Source organism: Octopus bimaculoides, chromosome 1 (assembly GCF_001194135.2).
Source record: "Octopus bimaculoides isolate UCB-OBI-ISO-001 chromosome 1, ASM119413v2, whole genome shotgun sequence".
Lineage (NCBI taxonomy): Eukaryota > Metazoa > Mollusca > Cephalopoda > Octopoda > Octopodidae > Octopus > Octopus bimaculoides.
The window spans coordinates 80,298,131-80,319,339 of NC_068981.1; the positions used below are offsets into that span (position 1 = coordinate 80,298,131).

General features: G+C 34.0%; 1 protein-coding gene across 6 annotated transcripts in view; it reads left to right on the forward strand.

Annotated features, from left to right (window-relative positions):
- Positions 1–21,209, forward strand: part of LOC106870372 (uncharacterized) — a 213,924-nt gene that overhangs the window by 179,363 nt on the left and 13,352 nt on the right. The window lies entirely within an intron of this gene.

Here is a 21,209-nt window from a genome sequence, read left to right on the forward strand (position 1 = left end):
AAATTGAAATGAGTCATTTAGCATAGCACAGATACTATTGTGTCTGTTTTTTCAGTATTTCTGTATTTAATTGGTTATTAAATATGGACAGCAATAAGCAATACTAATTTTAGGATGACATCCCATTTTTAAACAACTGTATTCATATCATGCTTTAATGAAAGTTAGTGAAATTGCTGTTAAGAGTTCCAACATTACTAATTTCTTGCATCTCCAATGTTGGAGGCAAATAATGCTAGTAGTGACAATCAGTGTTTATGCAACTGGCCTTAGAAAGCCTGTACCTTGTCAACCAAGATAGCTCTGTTGATAATTTCTGGAGATTTGTTCCATATTCTGATAATCAAGTGCAGAAAACTCCTGTTCACAGTGTGCATCTTGGTATTGAGTGAGTGTTGAGATGCCAGGTTAAATGTACTAGCTTGGGTCTTTACTAAGTTCTTATAGGCCATGGCCTGTGTGATTTTTGTCGATTACTGTAGTAAAGCTATTCATAGTGAGCATCTTTGCAGCATTCCTCCTTCAACTTCAATGATCCTAAGAGATTTTTTGGACTGCAGAGAGTTGGCTGAGTATGATGTGTGAGGTATTTATCAAACATAGATAGGCCTACTACATAATGCTTTGTAAATTATGTGTCTCAGAGCCCCCAAGACTTTATGCAGCTCTGTTATATAGTGAACATTTGTTCTGCCCACACCCGCTTGCCATCCATCTATGATTACACCCTAAATCTCAAGCTGCTTTACCATAGGCAATTTGTAGTTTCCAAGGTTTGATGGGCTTCATTTCCTTGATAAAGCCATTGCCTTACTTTCTGATTCAAAAACATGCCAGTCTTCTCTCCAGGCCTCTACTTAAACCTTTTGATATCAAACCGCCTGAAGCTGCGTCTGGCTCTATAGTAGAAATGTCTTTTTTTCAAAAGTTCTGAATTAAAATCTTCAACCAAACCTTAGTCACAATTTATGTTCATAACACTAGCTTAATGATAACTAAGTTATTTTACTAAATTCTTTGTTATATTTAAAAGTGATTGAAAGAAATACAGAGCATCTCAACAGAAATGTGGTAACAAAAGGGTTAAGCTAACTGCCACTGCTGCAACACTTTCTCCCATTGCTTTTACTTGTGCAACTATCATAGAGTTGTTAGCATGGGATATGACAGTGAATATGAATCATAATTATGACTGATGTACCTATATGCTGTAAATATGGTCTATTTTTGCCCTTGTCTGCAGTCTCTTGCCTGTACCAAACACACACTCTCTCTCTCTCTCTCTCTCTCTCTCTCTCTCTCTCTCTCTCTCTCTCTCTCTCTCTCTCTCTCTCTCTCTCTCTCTCTCTCACACACACACACCCATGCATAATGAATTAGATATAAAACCTGAATTTCAGTTTCATGTTTAAACTTATGTTATTAATGTATTTGAGTGTATAAATTTTCCTTGAACCTAACTCTCTTAACTTGAAGCTATGTAATTACATCAAATGATTATGTAGACAGAAAAATAGCTCATTACAGCTTTGTGCCAGTGAAGAAATTATTGGGATTTCTGAGTTTAAATCCTGCTGAGATTGGCTTTGCCTTTTATCATTCAAATCAATAAAATAAGTGTCACACAAATACTGGAGTTGAGTGGCCTTATATATCTATCTTGGAAACTGAAATTAATTAAAAGGTGACTGAGTGCAATGAGCGAAGCCTGGGTGAATGGGCTTATATTTAACTTGTATCTATAATCTGGAAAAGCTTATTTTTCTCTTGGTAATCCAAGAAATCCTGTGTAGGTGCAGCTTTCCTCTATGGGGTCTCTATCAAATTTTTGAATACGGCTTTTTTTCAAGCATTCAGTTTCTTTGTAAACCCTCATATTTTTTGCAAATTATACTCTCATTCATTGTCCTTGTACCAATAATTAGAAATCATTGCTGTTGTTATTGTGTTGAACAAAATATCTTATGGTATTTCTTCTGATTTCTTTATTCTCTGGGTTCACATCCCATCAAAGTGAGCTTTGCCTTTCATCCATCAGTGGGGTGATAAAATAAAATAGCAGTCAAGGTTAGGGTCAGTAAAATAAAGTACTAGTCAAGTACTGGGATTAGTATAATTGACTATTCCCCTCCCCAAATACAGACTTTAGAAACAATTATTATTGTTGTGTATTGAAGTGCATGGATGTTTTTGAGATAGCTCTGTGAAAAGCTAGCAGAATATTTAGTGCTTTGGATAAAATGCTTAGCAGCATTTCTTCAGGCTGTTTACATTCTGAGTTCACATCCTGCCAAAGTCAACTTTACCTTTCATCTTTTCAGGGTCACTAAAATATTAGTCAAGTACAAGGGTTGTTATAATCAACTAACACCCTCCTAAAATTACTGGCCTTGTGCCAAAATTTGAAACAGTTATTGTTTTTATTAATATTCCAATAGTCTTATTGCTATTATATGCTTTCAGTATACTCTTGTGTTTAGCTCCATTTACCTTCCTTGCATATATGTATTTTTCTGTTGGTGTTTTTTAACTCTAAGTAATAAATAATATATATATATATATATATATATATATATATATAATGTGCAGTGGCTAGTCATGGTTAATGTCTGTATTTTCTATGCCATGGGGTTTTATTTGTATATTTATATATTTGTCTGCTTTTTTTTTTCCTTTCTTTTTTTGCCATTCCCAAAGCACTAATTATTAGGATTGTTCCTATATTCACTCTTCACATTCTAGCTAGATACCACTTTGCATTTGGACTTTCTTTCTTCAGAACTATATTATCATCTTTTGGAATTTATATGTCAATCTATTTCTCCCAATGTTCTTTGACAGTAATGCCTGAGAGATTTGTCATAATTTCTCTGTGAATGAATTGGAATATCCCTAGAGTATCATCAATGTGTCATTCTTTGAAACATTTTGTAGCATGTTTTACCACCTCTTTTCTGTGGATGTCCCTTCATATTGATATTTATTCCAGTTTATGACACATTAAAACCCTATCGTTTCTGTTTATATATTCCATTTTCCCATTTTGTTTGAGACTAGGCAGTCAGAAGCAATATGTTTTTCTTTTTTGTTTTTTTTTTGGTTTTTTTTTTCATAGCCTCCACATATTCCGAAGTTACTTTTTATACTTTGCTTCATGTTTTTTTTCTGTAGCTTTTTCTTTTTGATGGGAAGGCTTTAATCTTGTGTTATGATCAACAATCCTTCAGTATCAGCTTTGAGTTTTGCTATTTTCTGTCAGTGAGGTGTATTTTTAATTTGGCTTTATCATTATTATTATTATTATTATCATTATTATTGCTTTTGCACAGCTTCTAATGCTGGAGATGTTCTACAGCGTCAGCTGTTCACTACCAGTGAACTAAGGTAACACCTCTTATTTTTCAAGCACCTTCCAGAGTATTCAAGCGGTTCCAAGCAGTGCTGTTTTCTACAAGTGCTCCACCCTTATTGCAGCCCCTATTTGTTCCACTTACTTCTCGAGATTTTTGCTCACTGTTCCCAGGGCTCCGACTATTATTGGTACTACTTCTACTTGTTTCATCGACCACAACTGGTTAACTTCTCAAGCTAACCTGTCATATCTCTCAACTTTTCTTTCTTCCTTATCGCATACCTTGTTGTCAGCTGGACATGCTATGTCTATGATCCAGCATAGTTTGTTTGCTTTCTCAATTAAGACTATGTCCGGCTTCCTATCCTCAATCTCATGGTCACACTGAATCATAAAATCCCATAGGATTTTTGCATTTCTATTTCCAACAATGCCTTCAGGTTTATGGTCATACTAATTTTTTACTCTGTCAAGTTCATACTTGTTGCAAAGTGTCCAATGGACAAGCCTGGCTATATCGTCGTGGCGTCTCTTATATTCCTTCTGGGCTAGTGGTGTACATTGGCTGGTAATATGCCATACGGTTTCACCATTTTGTCCACAGATTCTGCACTTATCACATTCTGATGTGTTGTCTATTCTGTATTTTATGTAGTTTGGTTTTAGTGCTTTAGTGCTTGCTCTTGGGCAGTACAGATTAGAGCCGCCATTTCCAGTTTTAAATCACTTTTAGTCATCCACAGCCATCTTTTTTCTCTGTCTGTCTTATCTAAAACATCCCTATGAAACTGACCATACATTCTTTCTTTACCCACCTATTTTCAGTTTCATTCGTTTTCAATTTCTTGTATAGTGCTTTATCTTTGCAATCTTTCATCCTACACAAGCCTGACCTTCTTACGTCTAGTAATAGTGGTTCTGTGGCATTTTTTACATACCATGCTATGTTGTTTTCTTCTGCTCTAATGCTGTGTTCGCATCCAATAAGTCCTCTTCCCCCTCTTTTTCTTGGAACATACAGTCTGTCTGTGTCACTTTTTGGGTGGAGTGACCCATATCTAGTTAGCAACTTCTTTGTTTTTCTGTCTAAGCTTTTTCGTTCGTCTACTGTCCATGCGATTACCCCTGCTCCACATCTAAGGAGTGAAACCACCCAGGTTTTGATAGCTTCGATCTTATTCCATCCATTTAATTTCAACTTAAGGATCAGTTTCAGTCTGTGCAAGTACTCCAACTTAAATTTTTCTGTCATTTCTTTCTCCATCAATTTATCCATTTCCAAAATCCCTAAGCACTTATAGCTCGTTTCTTCTATCTGCTTCATAACCTCCCCCGACAGTATCGTTAGTCCTTCCATACATTTGATTTTGCCTCTCTTCAATACTAACACACCGCACTTTCCTTTTATTATTATTATTATTCTTATAAAAGGCGGCGAGCATAGCACATCAGACAAAAATGCTTTGTGATATTTCTTCCAACTTTGCTTTCTGATCAAATTCTAGCAAAATCCCCTTTACCTTTCACCCTTTCGGAGTTGATGAAATAAGTATCTGTTGAGTACTGTGGCTGATGTAATCAACTCTTCCCCTCCTCCCAAATGTCAAGACATGTGCCTGTAGCAGAAATGGAATTATTGTTATTATTATTATTATTATTATTATTATTATTATGTAAGGGCAGTGATTCTATAAAAATGCCTTGCAGTATTTTGTTTGACTCTTTACATCTGAATTCAAATCCTTTTGAAATCAACTTTGATTTTCCCAGTGTTGATGAAATATGAGGTGGTATCAAAAGGTTCCCAGATTAGTTATGTTTAATAAAAGATAACTCATTTACCTAAGTTTTAACATCATCTCCTTTGAAATAGTCACCTCGTGCAGCAATATACAGGCTCCAGCATTCCTGCCACTTTTGGAATCTGGCCTGGAAGCCATTTTCCATAAGTGAGTTGAGGATCTTCTGCGATTCACTCTGGATCTTGACAACAGTGTTAAAGCAGCAACCTTTGAACTGCATTTTCATCTCGGGGAAGAGGTAGAAGTCCACCAGTGCTAAATCTGGTGAAAAGGGCAGGTACAGAAGCAATACCATGTTGTTTTTGGCAAGACACTCACAAGTAAGGAGAGCTTGGTGACAGGATGCATCATCGTCATGAAGAATCCAATTCTTCATGCTCCACAGATTTGGTCACTTTTCCTAAATGTCATCCCTCAAATGCTTCAAAATGTTGCAGTAGAACTCTTGATTGATGGTCTGGCCCTGGGGGATGATTTCTTGATGCACAATACCATATTTCTGGGGGTGTCACTCGTGGCAGGTTTTCCAGATAGCTCATTGTCTTCCAGGGACATTCTTCCTCTTTTGAAGTGCCCATGACACTTGAAACATGTTGGCACACTACAGAACTAGTCTCGGAACTTTTTAACACCACCTCATAAAGTACCAGTCAAGTACTGGTTTCAATTAAACCTTCCCCTACCCTCAAAATTGCTGCCCATGTGCCTAAATTAGAAATCATCATCATTGTTACTATTAAATGAAAGCCTTCATGTGTGTATTTATTGTCTCCATATCTTGACATCATGTAATAGTTGGAAATGAATGTCACCATAGTACAAGTGATTTAACTTGTTTCCAGTATTCTGTAAAAACATTTCCAGGCATGGTTTCCTTGCTTGGAAACAAGTGTGGGCATGCACCAAGAGGAGCATCTACCTCAATGAATTCTGTCTGACCCATGCAAGTGTAGAAGAGTGAACATGAAAGCAATGGTGATAGGGTGGCCTTTGCAGCAGCAGTGGTGGCATAAATGCAGACATTTAGTAGTATTAAGATATAAATATACACACATTGAATAGTATACATTTGTGAGTACCAATTTAAGAGTCAAAAATATGTTGCTTGGTGTGTAAAGGCATTGGAATTAGGTTATAGTGGACAACTTTTGAAGACTGTTTATGCTATAAACATTCTTTTAGTGCTAAATGCTGCAGAGAAATCTTCTGATTAATCAAGTCTACAACAAAGTTTATATTCTTTGTTGTAGCTATTTCATTTCATTCACATTGCCAATAACTTTGAAAATGATATGAACATCATAAAATATTTCCTCTATCACTTTATTCTGTGATATTTCCTGTTATATTTTGTACTGATGGTCAAGATAGCTGAGTGCATAATGTATGAAACTCTCTGCTCGTTTATTATGAACCCAAATCTGCTGCAGGCATTTTGTTAATTGCCTTTCTTCACCTACTTATCAAAAATATGCAGATTTTCAGAGATAAAAGATAACAGGACCGATCTAACATTGATAAATATCTTTAGTTACAAAAAAATCAAGCATGGTTCAGTTTAGCAAAAGCTAACTGAAACTAGGTCTCAATATTTCTTATTATGCAGTTCAATACTCCATTAATCTGATTTCAAATCAATTATGAGATTCTGTGACTATTGGTTTTATCAAATCTACTTTTGAAGTAAAACAAACACCAATATTGACAACCTTCCCTTACAATATACTTGATGTGTCATATGTTATCAGTTAACCACAAGGTGATAACAGATGTGAGGTTAACAGACTGAACAACAGACCGTGTCTTTGTATCATATACTTCACCAAGGTTGTAACTTTGTGCTTTAGACAATTAGTTTCACTTACAGTTGAGTGATTACAAAGACCATCCATCTCCAAAACTCATATAGAAAAGCATGTAAAAATAGCATTTCAAAAAAGCAAGAAAATTAGCATAGAAAATTATTTTTCTATTCAAGTTTAGTCTGCTTATTTAAATAAGTAAATAGAAAGTATATAATAAACAATTTTTTCATCATCATATGCCTGTGTTCGATGTTGGTATAGATTGAACAGTTTGATGAGATCTGATGGACACAAGGACTGCATTGAGCTTCACTGTTTACTTTAGAATAGTTTCTATAGCTGGATACCCTTTCTAAAGCTAATCACTTTTCAGTGTATAGTGAGCGCTTTTTTCATGTCACCAGTACTAGTGGCTTTATGCTGGGAGATGAGGAGTTAAAACTATTAGAGAAGGGGCCAGAGCAGAAACAGATTTCTTACTGTAGAGAGACTACATGGCTACTCACATTTTAAAAGAGTGGGTGTGGGCCAGTCAAGGTGGAACAGGGAAGAGATAAAAAGTAGTAATGATGAGGTGTCTGTATGAACCCTCAACTTACAAGGTGAGTAAAAGTGAGTGGAGACAGAAGAACTGGACATGTAGGTGGGTGGAGATTGCAGGAGTGTATAGGAGAGAGAGATGGAGAGTGGGTGAGGGGGTGAATGTAGTAAATGAAGAACAAGTGTTGAATGACTGATAAGTGGTGGGGTAGAGAGGAGTAGGTGACAACTTGATTGGATAGGCTTGAGGTGTAGATGTAGTGAATGGTGGATAAGGAGTGGGGTGACCAATGATGCATATGGAATTAATTATAAATGATATTTCCTATCATTTACTGGATTTTTACTAGATTAAATACTAGATTGTGTTGCCTCCAATTTAAAGTCTGTGGAATACAGTGCACATTTAAGAGTAATAAGAAACAAGATAATGGGTACTTAAATGGATTATTTTGCATAAGTTGTGATTAAAAGTGACTTGGTTTATCAGCATCCTATGTTCCTTCAGACATTCACCTGCACTATTTTCTTCTGTCTTTCTCCCCCACCCCACCCCCACCACCACCATTAACAACATCTAGAAAAGATTTTCCTGATATAAATCCTCTTGATTGCTTGCTTTTGAATAACTTAAAGGTATGTGTAATTCACGTGACAGCCTCCCTTGAAATTCCTGCTCTTAAAAGGCAACTGGCAAGAATATGCACACACAGCTGAGAAACTGTGCAGCTGTAGTGTTTTGTTTAGACTTTTTATGTATCATAGCAAACAGGCTCCTACTAGGTGCCTTGTATATAGGTAAACTTTGTTTAAGAATTCTTTACAGTTCCTTACTAATATTTTTTTATGGAAAGGCTATTAGAATATTTTTTTTAGTTTTTGCATAACTTTGTCTGTGCTTTTCTTTACATTAAAAGATTTTAACATAAATGATGATGGCAGTAATAATTTCTAACTTTAACTTGGTAGTAGGGGTCACATTTATGAAGATGGTTTATAATTTATTCAACTGATTACTGGTATTTATTTTGGTAGTCTCTTGATGAACAAATGGCAAAGTCAGTTTCCTCACTCAGATTTGAATTCAGTACATAGAGGGATGTAATTAAATACCGAAATGTATTTAGCTATTGATTTCTAATTTTGTCACAGAGTGCCACCAACCTTTATGGAGTGGGGTGTAATTGACTGAATCAACCTTGGTATATTATTGGTACTTATCTACAGAATGAGGTGTGATGAGGGGCAAAGTCAACCTTGGTGGAATTTCAACTTAGATTGTAGTACTGATTTTTAAAATAGGTAAAAGATATGACATTTTAGATAAGGAATTGAGTCAATTATGCCAACTCAAGCCCATAACTGAATTCCTATTGTAAGATTATCTTGAATTTATAAAATTATAAAATAGTAGGTTTTCTATTAGTATTTTGTTTATATCATACAGTTATCATGATTTATAGTTAAACTTTACATAACCAGATACATTCATCAGTGGGTGAGTCACATCATGACAGTATTATTTATAAATAAAAATACCTTAAAGACCACGCAAACTAGTTAGGTTTGTCATCTTTGTTGTTTTTATAATAATGGACTAATAAAAGTGAAAGAGCATAAGAAGGATATGCATTGTAATGTCTTTTAAGATTAAAAAAACTCAGTGTGTTTATATTTATTTTTTTCCCTAATTGAATCATGTATTAGATTCTGAAAATCTCAAATTTGTATCAACTAAAGGAAGAACATAATTTATACTGAATACCTTTCTTAAATCCAGATATTTAAGACATGGGCTAAATGCAGTAGCTATATCCAGTTAGGTAACTGTTAGAAGTAAAATGATGTCATACAACAAAACAGAATGTCTGAAGTAGATTTTGAGTCAGAATTTCACCATTAGTCTGTAAGCTGAACATTTAAACTACTAGACCTTATTGCTACACTGTTTTTTAAATTATCTCTATTAGTTTTTTTTCCCGAAAGAACCAAACTTTTAAATGATTAGGTATGTGCACTCTAAGAAACAAATTAAAATTCTTAAAGAAGATTGCTTTTCTTGAAGTAGTTTTAAAAGAATTTGGTGGTAGAAGAAATACTGTGACTTAAGAGTATTTGAATGCATTGAAAGACTGAGTGGAACTTGCTAGGAACGAGATTATTAACCCTTTTGATGCTAACTCACCTGAGACTGATCCTGATTCCTTGATACAGACTTCCTGTTTCACGGTGATCTCAATTAAGGCATTCCTTCAAAATTTCATGTTAATTTGTGTTCCAAACATCAGCTTGATAATAATGAAGAACTTAGTAAAATAACTGTTTTTTTCAAAATTGATTGAAACAAGGGCTGTGTATTTCATCGGAAATATGGTAACAAAAGGATTAAGGCATTTATAATTAAACACAAGTTAGTAATGAACTCCCTAATTGTGGTTTCAAATTTTGGCACAAGTTTCGGGGAACAGGATAAGTCAATTACATTGACCCATGTTCAATTGGTGCTTATTTCATTGACCCTGAAAGGATGAAAGGCAAAGTCTACCTTTGCAGAATTTGAACACAGAAGATAAGGTTGAATGAAATGCTGCTTTAGCATTTTGCCTGGTATGCTAATGAGTCTGCTAGCTTGCACCTTAATGAACTACCTAATTATGAACACATATTACAGATGGTTTGTGTTGACTGAAGAGTTAGCCATTGGCTAGTTGTTATGTAACCAGGGTGACATAAAAAAGTAGATATCATAGGTGAAATGTGAAGATACGGAGAAATGGAGGAAAGCTTTTTTGGGAAATGGAAAAAAACAGATATTAATATGAGTGGTAATAGTGATGAGGGCAATAACATTTTCAGAAAGGAGACCAAAATTGTTGTTCTCTGTAATTGTACTTGCTGACTGATATCATCTTTTATCTTTTATTTGTTTCAATCATTGGACTACAGATGTGTTAGGACATTGCCATGAAGAGTTTTGGTTGAACAGGTTGACTCCGGTTCTTATCTTTTAAAGTTTAGCATCTATTCTAGTGGTCACTTTTGTTGATTCTTGGGGAGGGAAGGAAGAACACACACACAATGGGCTTCCACACACTTTCCATCTACCAAATTCACTCACACAGCATTGGTCAACCCAAGGCTATAACAGAAAACTCTTGCTCAAATTTCTACAGAGTGGGACTGAACTTAAAGCCACATGGTTGCAAAACAAGCTTTTTAATCTCACAGCCAGCCATGTCTGGAGCATTATTTTCCAATTTGTGCTATTCTCTGAGTCTGAGCAGAGCATCATGTACTACATTGTGACTGTTTTATAATTATCAACGATCACTTCACAAATTCTGTTTATACTTTTACAAGTCAAGGTTATAGGTACTATCTGTCCTTTACAGATTAAATTGTAAAAAGTATATGGCCTAATGGCTAGGGTGTTTGGTTCATGATCATAAGGTTTTGGGTTCAGTTTCTGGACAGGGTGGTGTGCTGTATTCTTGAGTAAAGCACTTTATTTGATGCTGTTCCAGTCTACTCAGCTGTAAATGAGTACCAGTTGGCAGTTAGTACAGCTCTCTCACCCCAGCTGTCATATATTGGATGTGCTGCTGGGTCAAAGGTCAGTGGACTGAGAGAGTGTCTGTGTTTGCTCGTGACGACAAAGACTACATAAAGCAATAATTGAAAGCATGATATATGTTAGCAGGCCATATTCACACATGATTAAAGACTGGCTGTATACAAAATCATGGAAAAAAAAAAAATTTTTTATGGCTTTAATAGATAGGATGTAAACCATAATGTGAATTCTCCAGTTGAAACGGTGTGAGTTTAAACACCTTGCTTAGACATTGAAAGGTTTACTGCAGATATGAACTTATGAATGAATGTTTACTGCAATGTTTATTCAGCTAATGTTTTACTTTAAATAAGTAGGAACATAGAAAATGAACTTGTTAATAAATGTTTTCAGTAAATTACCATATTATCTATCATATATTTTTGTTTGTTGATGTATTATATAATACAAATGCATCATTCTTTATAATTGCAATACGCTTGGGTTTTGCTTATAGTTGAGAATTTTAATTTTGACTTTAAACATTGAATTGTTAAGTAGCCTTTCTTTTGAGAAATGTCCTAACAAACTTCAAACTTCAGTTGAGTTCATATTTGGAGTCATTAGACACAAGAGCTTGAAAAAATGTATTATTCTGCTATAATATTCTTTTGTAGTCCACATCCACATGCATGTTGGCTCTTTCCCAAATATTTAGAAGAAAATGAGGCAATAAGAAAAATAATAAAATAAAGCTAAGGCAAAAAAATCTTGGAAAACTTTAGGCTGTGACAGGTTTAGATTTCTGTAATACTGTTTCTGGCCTTGAAAACCTTATTTCCATGATGCAATTATTTATTTTGCCAAAGGACATTATTTTTTAGAAAAGCCAAGTTAGTTATTGCAGATTTTATCAGTTGTATTGGAATGTAGTCTCACTGAATTTCTGTTTGATAAATTTGCTATTCACTCAGTTTTCATGCCAGTCTTCCAACCTCCTGTTTTTTTTTTTTTTAATTTTTTTTTTTTTTTAGTTGCTCTTCTTTTCTCTGGTCCCATCCCTCTCATCCTACTAACTGTTTATTTGTGTTGCTTCAGTTTGTTTATTCTTCCAATGCTGCTTATCACAAATATTCAAGTAGAAGTTTGAGAAAACTTTATATTTTAAAAGTTATTTGATTTCTCCATGCAATCTGTTCATTTTTACAGCTCCAGATCATCACAACTATATTTGACATTATTGTTTATCTTTACCCTCTAATATAGTGAATGTTTTGGGTAATGGGTATATATTTAGCATAGTTAATTTTTAAATCAGATTTCATTGGGGTTTTTTTTTAATTTTTTGTTTGTTTTTTTTTAAGGTCTTTTTCCAGCTAGAATTAACATTTCCATGTGAATAATATCTCAGGGAAATATTGTCAATTACATCTCATATTTATTGATAAAAATGGTACTTCTAAAATATTACTTTAGTTTTGGAATATCTTGTTATATAATGGTCATCTGTATAATAACTCTTCTTCATATTTAAGTTTTAGTCTTAATTTTTTTTGATTCCCTATATATTTTATGTTTTCTTTTGTCCTTAGAATATTGTTTAATAGAGTAGAAAGAGTATTTCTATACATCTATTGTGACAGACTAATAGTTTAGAAAGTTTCTTGTTAGATATAAGCTATAACTTAGTTTGGCAAGATCCCTATATATTTAAATGTGGATTCAAACCCTTGTTCTGCATCACTCTAGTATTTTACTGTTTTTTGTTGCTGTTTTTCATTTTAACTTAGAACCAATTTGAACAGAGTTTTAGAACTGTTACTTTAATTGGTATACTGAAGAAGTTTGGCTTTTATTTTCATATTGTTACATTTGTTCCTTTAATCAATATAGTTTTGACAATATTTCATAATCTTACTAATGGTTTTTTAAATTGGTTTCATTATTAAACAATGCTAATTAATCAATTTCTGTTGTCATGAGATTGCTGAAATACTGTGTTAAATATGTATCATAATTGTAAACTAAATTATTTACATAGTTAATCATAGCCTTGTTTAATTGACCTTGTATTGGTCTCTTAATACTGACCAACCACAGATGTTTAATGTGAATGTCATTAATTTAATTAGCTTCAATACATGTTCAGTGTTTGACTTTGAGAAAATGGAAGACTTTTATCTTGGTGGACGCTTGAACTCAGAACACAGAAGAATAACATTCAATACTTCAAGCTATTTAATTCAGAACATTCTCACTTCAGTCTTGATTTTAATTAAATTTTATTGAGGATTTTTTTTTTCCTTTGCTGTTGATTTAGTCTGGAGGAAGGGATCTTTCCCATAGACTTTATAGGTTCTTCAGTCTTCCAGTTCCTTCCTCCACTGCTGAAAATGTATAATTTATAATGGTAGTATTTAGCAGTTATCACTACTACTGTTTATAACAACTGACTACTGCTATTGTTTAGGTGTTCCAGTCACCTCTGCTATGGTAGACCTATTGCATGGATGTAATCAATCAGGCAAACACTTAAGAGATTTCCCTAATTATGAGCACATTGTCTTTAGTGTTAAAATGGCCCAACTTCACTGGACATTTGTCTTTAGTGTTGGAATGGCTCAACTTTACTGTATGTTTTCTGTAGAGTTATATTCAGTAAATAAATTAGTAAAACTGGCTATAAAACAATTAAATTCAGGTACAGATATGAGAAATATTTTATTTTGGATGGGTTTCAGTTATACATTTGTAATTATGAAATATTGAAGCATACAAGAACTTGAAATTATAGACTGACATGTATTTACAGGACAAAGAATAAAACCCCTTCTTGAGTTACATTGACTCATAAGGCCAGTTTCCCAGTTTCTGTGGCATATATATTCCCCCTTGAACGAGATTCTGGTCCAGCATAGGGTTACTCACATCAGCTGAGTGTATTGGAGCAACATAAAGTGAATTGTTTTGCTCAATAACATAATCCATTGCCCCCATCCAAGAATCAAAACCACAATCTTACAATCATGAGTCCAACACCTTAATCACTAAACAATGCACATCCACATGTATTTACAGACAAGCATGTATCTAAAGAAAAGAATTATGTATTACAAAATTAGAAAGCTTACAAAATCATGAAGAAACAACAGATAAAGGACATAAGCTTTACACAGTTGCCAAACAAATATACAAACAGTCGACTCATGACAGAATGTCGATATTTTATTTGTGTTTCTTTCTTTGTATTCTTCTTAAAATCTTTTGTCACACAGCATCAGATGACTGTCATTTACTTTGTTTTGTTCCAATCAGGGAATCTCTATTGTTCCACTTTTCTTTCAGTAAGCACACATTTTACTTTTCTTGAGCTCTGTCTAGTTGAAATTAGGTAATACATTCCCCATTTCATGGCTAAATTAGCAGCTTTAAGGAAAGACACCAAGCTGAAGAAACACTTTCTGATAAATATATTTTGAAGTTTATTAAACTTCTGTCCTACCCATACTAGCATGGTGAATAAATAAATTCAAAATGGTATCTCAAACAGGAACATAAAATGGAAGACAAAATCATTTTACTTTCATGCTACCTTATTGTTAATATCTAAGTTGAGTTGTGTTCTAGAGCATAAAGTTTAAGTTCCTTGTTATTAGCCATGATAAGATCTCTAAAATAATAATTCAAATAAACTGGCTGCAGAATAAAAGTAGAAATTATTTTGAGAATGGTCTCTTGATTTAAGATTTGCAGTGACTTTCATGGAATAGCATATCTCAAATTAGTGAGTAATATTCTTTTTATAGTCTGAGTTAGAACTTTATAACTCTAAGAAAGAATCTAATTCAAAATTGAAACTTCACTTAAAAAAATTTCCCCCACCCTGTAGAACTTTAGAAGGAAGTCTGTGATTTACCAGGCAACAAATATCTAGTGTAGTTACTAAAAGGCTTTCAGTGTTAAAGTACCACTATAAAAATTTGATTGTGAAATATTTCTTAAGAATGTGGTTACATAGTAACACTATTAATCAACCATATAATGAGGATTTTTGTTCTTCTGTGAAATTGTCACCATATTGATGCAGTTTGACTACATATAAGATTAATCAGAAATGAAAATGACTTCAATTTTTTACACCATGATAATCTTAAAGCAGAAGAGACTAATTTAACTCTTTTAGCATTTAAACCAGCCATATCCAGTTCAAATATTCTACCTGTTTTGTGTTCAAACTGGTCAGATCCAGCTTTTCACACCTACTCTGTAATGTCATTCTGGGAATAGTCATATCATTGAAATCTCAAAACTACAAGATAATGTATGATTAATTCAAAGCAATGTGAATCAATAGGCATTACATTTCACAGAGTAATCCGAATGCTAAATGGTTATGAAATCTCATCAACAACTCATTCTTTTAGACTTAGATTTTAGATAAAGATGATCCACAGGGAAATTCTTAAAGCATTGTGGATTGGCTTACATAGTTGTGTAGGAGATAACCAGTAGTGCTATTAGATGATGTAAAGGATCCCAAAATAATCTATAATTAAATAGGTTATTGATATAAAATATAAAGATATATATCTTTATATGGGAGACTGAATTAGCCTACCATGAGCTGTTCAAGCAGTCACCACTGGCAATGCCTACAGTATAGGTGAAACTAGGCCTAGTCTGGTTGATCCTCGAGATTGTCATGGGGCAGTTACCTCCCCTGTCAGTATATGTTTATTTTTGCATTCCTCTTACAGCATTAAGAGTATTTTAACTCTTATTTCTAGTAATGTAACTGCTTAGGCACCCTTAGTTACATTTAATGATGATTGAATTTTTCCTTTTTGGTATCACATTGCACCTGGCTGTTTATATTAATTTTTGTCTGTGTGTGTGAAATTAATAGAGATAGCAGCAGTATTAATACCAAAAGGTAATCTTGATCTCCAACTTAATGTGAAGGTTGTGTTAGAAACACAGAATACTGCATTATTTACCTTGAGAGGATCTCACATAAGGACTCATGGGGCATAAAAGCACTCGTCATTATATTGTTGACAGATGTGAATAATCTGCTACAGCCAGCATTAGTTACTAATATTACTTTATAATCTGCCAACAGCTAGTTTTTGTGCATTTGTGTTCGTAGTTGCAAATAAATTCAAAACATTTGTGTGTTAGATGTTGCTGTCATTCAAAAATCACAATGTTTGATGTTATCATTCTCAAGTCTGTATGTTAGATCTTGCTAACAGTCAATAAATTTGTATCTTAGATGTTACTAGCATCCAAAAGTCTGTACATTAGATGTTGTTAACATGCAATAGTCTTTATGTCAGATGTTGCTAATATTCAACTGTGTGTATATTAGATGTTGTTATTGTGCAAAAGTCTGTATGATTAATGTTACTATCATTCGACAGTCTGTCTGTTAGCTGTTGCTAATATTCAAAAGTTTGTCGGCTGTTGCTAACATTAAAAAGTATTTGTGATAGATGTTGCTAACATTCAATAGTCTATATATATATCAGATGTTGCTACTATTCAATAAGTTGTGTCATATGTTGTTTTCATTTTATGTCTTTTATGTTGGATGTTAATATCCTTTCATAGTATATTATTTTGGGTGATGTTATCATTTGAATATTGACTGTTGCTAACATGGGTTGGGTGTTGCTATCACATTTATTAGCTTATAATATGTGTGTTGTTAAAATTCTGTAACTTATGCATTTGTATTGGCTGTTGATACTACTTGGTACTTTATATCTGTTACTGTATAGTTTTGATTTTTCTTATTATTTGATAATCTATATCTGCATATATAGTTGTAACTGACTACCTTCTATCAATGTTCCTTTGATGCTCAAATGTGTGCCTTGATAGTTAATGTCATTAATATTTTGTTACTGTGTTTAATATGTCATACCAAACATGTGATTAGTTGCTGTTATTGAATGGAAAATATTGTTTTTCTATTATTTTGCTTCAAATTCATTTTTGAGACTCAAATTAACTTCATAATTTTTTTCTAATTTCAATTTTGTTATTTTACTTTTCCTCTCATATATTTTTGTTTCTTCATTCTTTGTTTCTTAAATTGTTTGAAGGTGAGTTTTCACTAAAAATTTTCATGTTTGTATTAATTTTTAATTCGCGTGTGTGTGTGCTCATGTGCTAGTGTATGTATGCTTTCTTCAAAAAAAGGCCCTGTTCAAAACATTAGTGTTTATTTTGACTCATTGCACAAAAATAAATAATTTTTTCGCTTATATAGCCATCATTAACCTACCATTCCTAATGAATATCTTTATACACATAAATACACAGATACATATATTTCATGTATGGCTCAGATTCTGTGCTACTAATTATAGAATAATGTGTTCAAACATTCAAGGGACATAAATTTGCCAGATCCAATCTGCAAAACACCACCCACTTCTTTGTGATTGAAGAGAAAAAGCATCTAAAGTTTCTTGCATGCTTTCAACTTCATAAACCTGTGTAGGAGGTTAATTGACTCAACTCTAGCATATAGCTGGCTATAATTTCATAACTCTCAGTTATTATTTAACGATTGTACGGAAGAGTAGATGTGACTGCATGGTAAGAAGTTTGCCTCCCAACCACATAGTTCTGGGTTCAGTCCCACTGCATGCCACCTTGGGCAAGTGTCTTCTGCTATAGCCTCTGGCTGACCAAAGCCTTGTGAGTGGATTTGGTAAACAGAACCTGAAAGAAGGCTGTCATGTGTACATGTGTTTCCCCCTCCTCCCTTGACAGTTAGTGTTAGTGTGTTTACACCCCTATGACATAGTGGTTCAGCAAAAGTGACAAACTTTAAAAGAGATAATGAATATTGGGGGTCAATTCATTAGATTCATATTGGGGTCAATTCATAAAATTCTTCTAGATGCAAGTCAATTTAATCTGGTAGCAAAGAATTCTGGGCTTCCTGTACCGAGGAATTCTTCAAAGGTGTTTTGAGCTACCACGTAGTTGTTGGAGAACATTTTGCAGGCATTTATTGAGCTGCTTGAAAAACTGATAGTTGGCTGTAAAAAGATCTGGAGAGTAAGCTGGCTGGGTTAATTTTTTGTAGTTCAAGTTCATTTGAGAAACACGTGATCTGGTATGAGATGGTATCAAAAAGTTCCCAGACTAGTTTTGTAGTGCACCAACAGATGGCAGCACATGGTTGCACATGTAATGAGAGCTAGCAGTGATTCTCAGGAAGCAGTGTGCCAAGTGATGTTGCTGTGTTTACTTCACAAGTTGTGAAATTTGTGTTTTGGGGATTACATATATGCTGTAGTCTGCGATTTTGTCTTGGACAGGATCAAAGAGCCAACAAAATTCTGTATTAAACTTGAGAAATCTGCTACAGAAACATTAAGCATGCTTTGCTAAGCTTATGGTGACACGGGTACTTCAAAAGCAGAACATCCCTAGAAGACCTAAAACAAGTGTCACCCCGAAAATGTCAATTTAACTCTCCAATGTCAATCAACAGTTGGATGGTGAACATTTAGTTCTACAGCTGCAAAAGTTCCTTTGCTTAAGTCCACAGGTCATTTTCAATTGTAGGAAATCATTCACAAGCAATTTCTGCTACTTCACATTTCATTTTGAACTAAATAAAATTGTTCCAACTTGCTTTTTTCTTCTTTTAACCATCTTTAATTTGACAGCCTAAAATAAACAAGAATAAACATTGACAGTAAATGTATTAGCATAAATCAATAAACTGAACTCTGTTCTTCAAAATGTTTTTTTATTACATGTACACAAATAAAAAAAAAGTTTATTCCAAAATAAGCATCAAAGTTTAAAATAATGAAAGCCACAATTACTTTTGCATTAATCTAATAATGATTTATAAAGCAAGAGATATTGTAAAGGTATATAATCAATTGAATTGACTGTCTATTTTATTGACCTCAGGAATATGAAAGACAAAGTGTTCTCAAAAGGGTATTTGATTTTAAAACATAGAATGATGAAAGTAAATGCTGTTAAGTTTTAAGACTGCTACTTCATCACTTATTCACTCAGTGTTATAAATATTGACTTAAGGAAAGTGATACAAAAACAGACCATTGTGACCATGATTCTCCAAAATCTTCACAATAATATTAATTATTATATACATTTAATAAGCTTGTAGTATATACTTTATAAAATTTTGTTGTTTTAATATGCTCATATACTACAGAGTGCCTCTAAGACTTTTAGCCTAACTCCAAGATTATGTGGGACAGCAGGATTGGACAAGGGTATTAGGAAACTTGAAATATTGATAGTCTACTTCCATTATTTCATATTTTCATTAACTAAAACTAATCAGCAAAACTTTGTATTGCTATATAAACATAAAACCTACCAAACTACCAATTAGAAGAGAACTCCAATAGATCATTATTTTATTCACATTTCATCTCAACTGGTGGTCCAAAAAGACTACTAAATAATGGTATTTTAATGATGAGATTATTTTTTATGTTGCAGAAACAGTTGCAAATGAAACTGCTACATAGATTTTATTTCACTATTGAAATTTCTCTCCAGTTTTTTCAACATTGATTACACAAATTTTCCCCCACCTTATCTTGTCTTATTGCTTCACATTTTTTTTATATTTTACCTACTTTTCTGCTATTGTTAGTTATTTTATCAGTTAACAAGAATTATGCAATTTGTTATCTGTTTAATGTTATCTCTACTAAGGAACAAATACACAGAAAGTGAGTAATCGAGGCATTGGTGGCTATAAATAGATGCTCTTTGAATTGATTCTCCAATCTCTGGTCCACTTCCCTATATACACCTCCCAGTAGTTTCTCATCTTCTCCATTCTCTCTCCTTACTCTTCTCTCTCCTCACTCTTCTCTCTCTCACACTCTCTCACCTGAGGCAGCTCTGTTACTTCTCTACTGCAAGACACCTTTTACTGTCCCTCTGTACTACTCCCCACCTCAGTTGAGGGATATTGTCTTGCAAGCTACTTAGTGATCTCACTACTGTTGGAGCTATGTAAAAAGCACCCAATACACTCCAATTAGGAGGGGCATTCAACTGTAGAAACCATAGCAAAGCAGATGGCAGAGCTTGGTGCAATTTTCTGACTTGCCAGTCCCTGTCGAACCATCCAATGCATGGTATCATGGAAAACATACATTAAATATGATGATGATGATAACAATGATGACTACCAAGTTATGTGATATGAGTTATACCTGCAGTTATTGTTTTTTGTCGCTATGCAGGAATTTAGAGTCAAGCCACTTGTTTTGGTCACCTGTTGTTTTTAAAAGAATTAATATGAAATTCATTTGCAGTACAATGCTTCAGTATGACCATGGTCCAGTGACTAAAACAAGTGAAAGATAAAAGTAGTCTACTATGTGGTATCAAAAGGTTCCCAGACTAGTTATGTTTAATAAAAAAATAACTTATTTACCTAAGTTTTAACATCATCTCCTTTGAAATAGTTACCTTGAGTAGCAATACACCAGTTCCAGTGTTCCTGCCACTTTGGGAATTCAGCCTGGAAGTCATTTTCCATAAGTGAGTCAAGAGCCTTCTGCGATTTGCTCCGGATCTCAACAATGGTGTTAAAACAGTGGCCTTTGAACTGCATTTCCATCTGGGGGGTGGGGGTGGAAGTCTGCAGGTGCTAAATCTGGCAAATAGGGCAGGTGTGGAAGCAGTTTGATGTTGTTTTTGGTGAGAAACTCAAGAGTGATAGAGAACCTGGTGACAGGGTACATTGTCATTGTGAGGAATCCAATTCTTCATGCTCCACAGATCCGGTCACTTTCCCCAAATGTCCTCTCTCAAATGCTTCAAAACATTGCAGTAGAACTCTTGATTGACGGTCTGGTCTTGAGGGATGAATTCATGATACACAATATCACATTTCCAGGGATGACACTCATGGCAGGTCTTCCAGGATGTTCTTCCACTTTGGAAGCACCTGTGCCACTTGAGACATTGAATATGACCCATTGCCTTGTCACTGTAAGCTTGCTGAAACATGCTCAATATCTCTGTAGCAGACTTCCCAAATTTAACACAAAATTTTGCATTGGTTCTTTGTTCCTGTTCATGACAAAATCACAGACTACAGCATACACATGATCACAAAAACACAA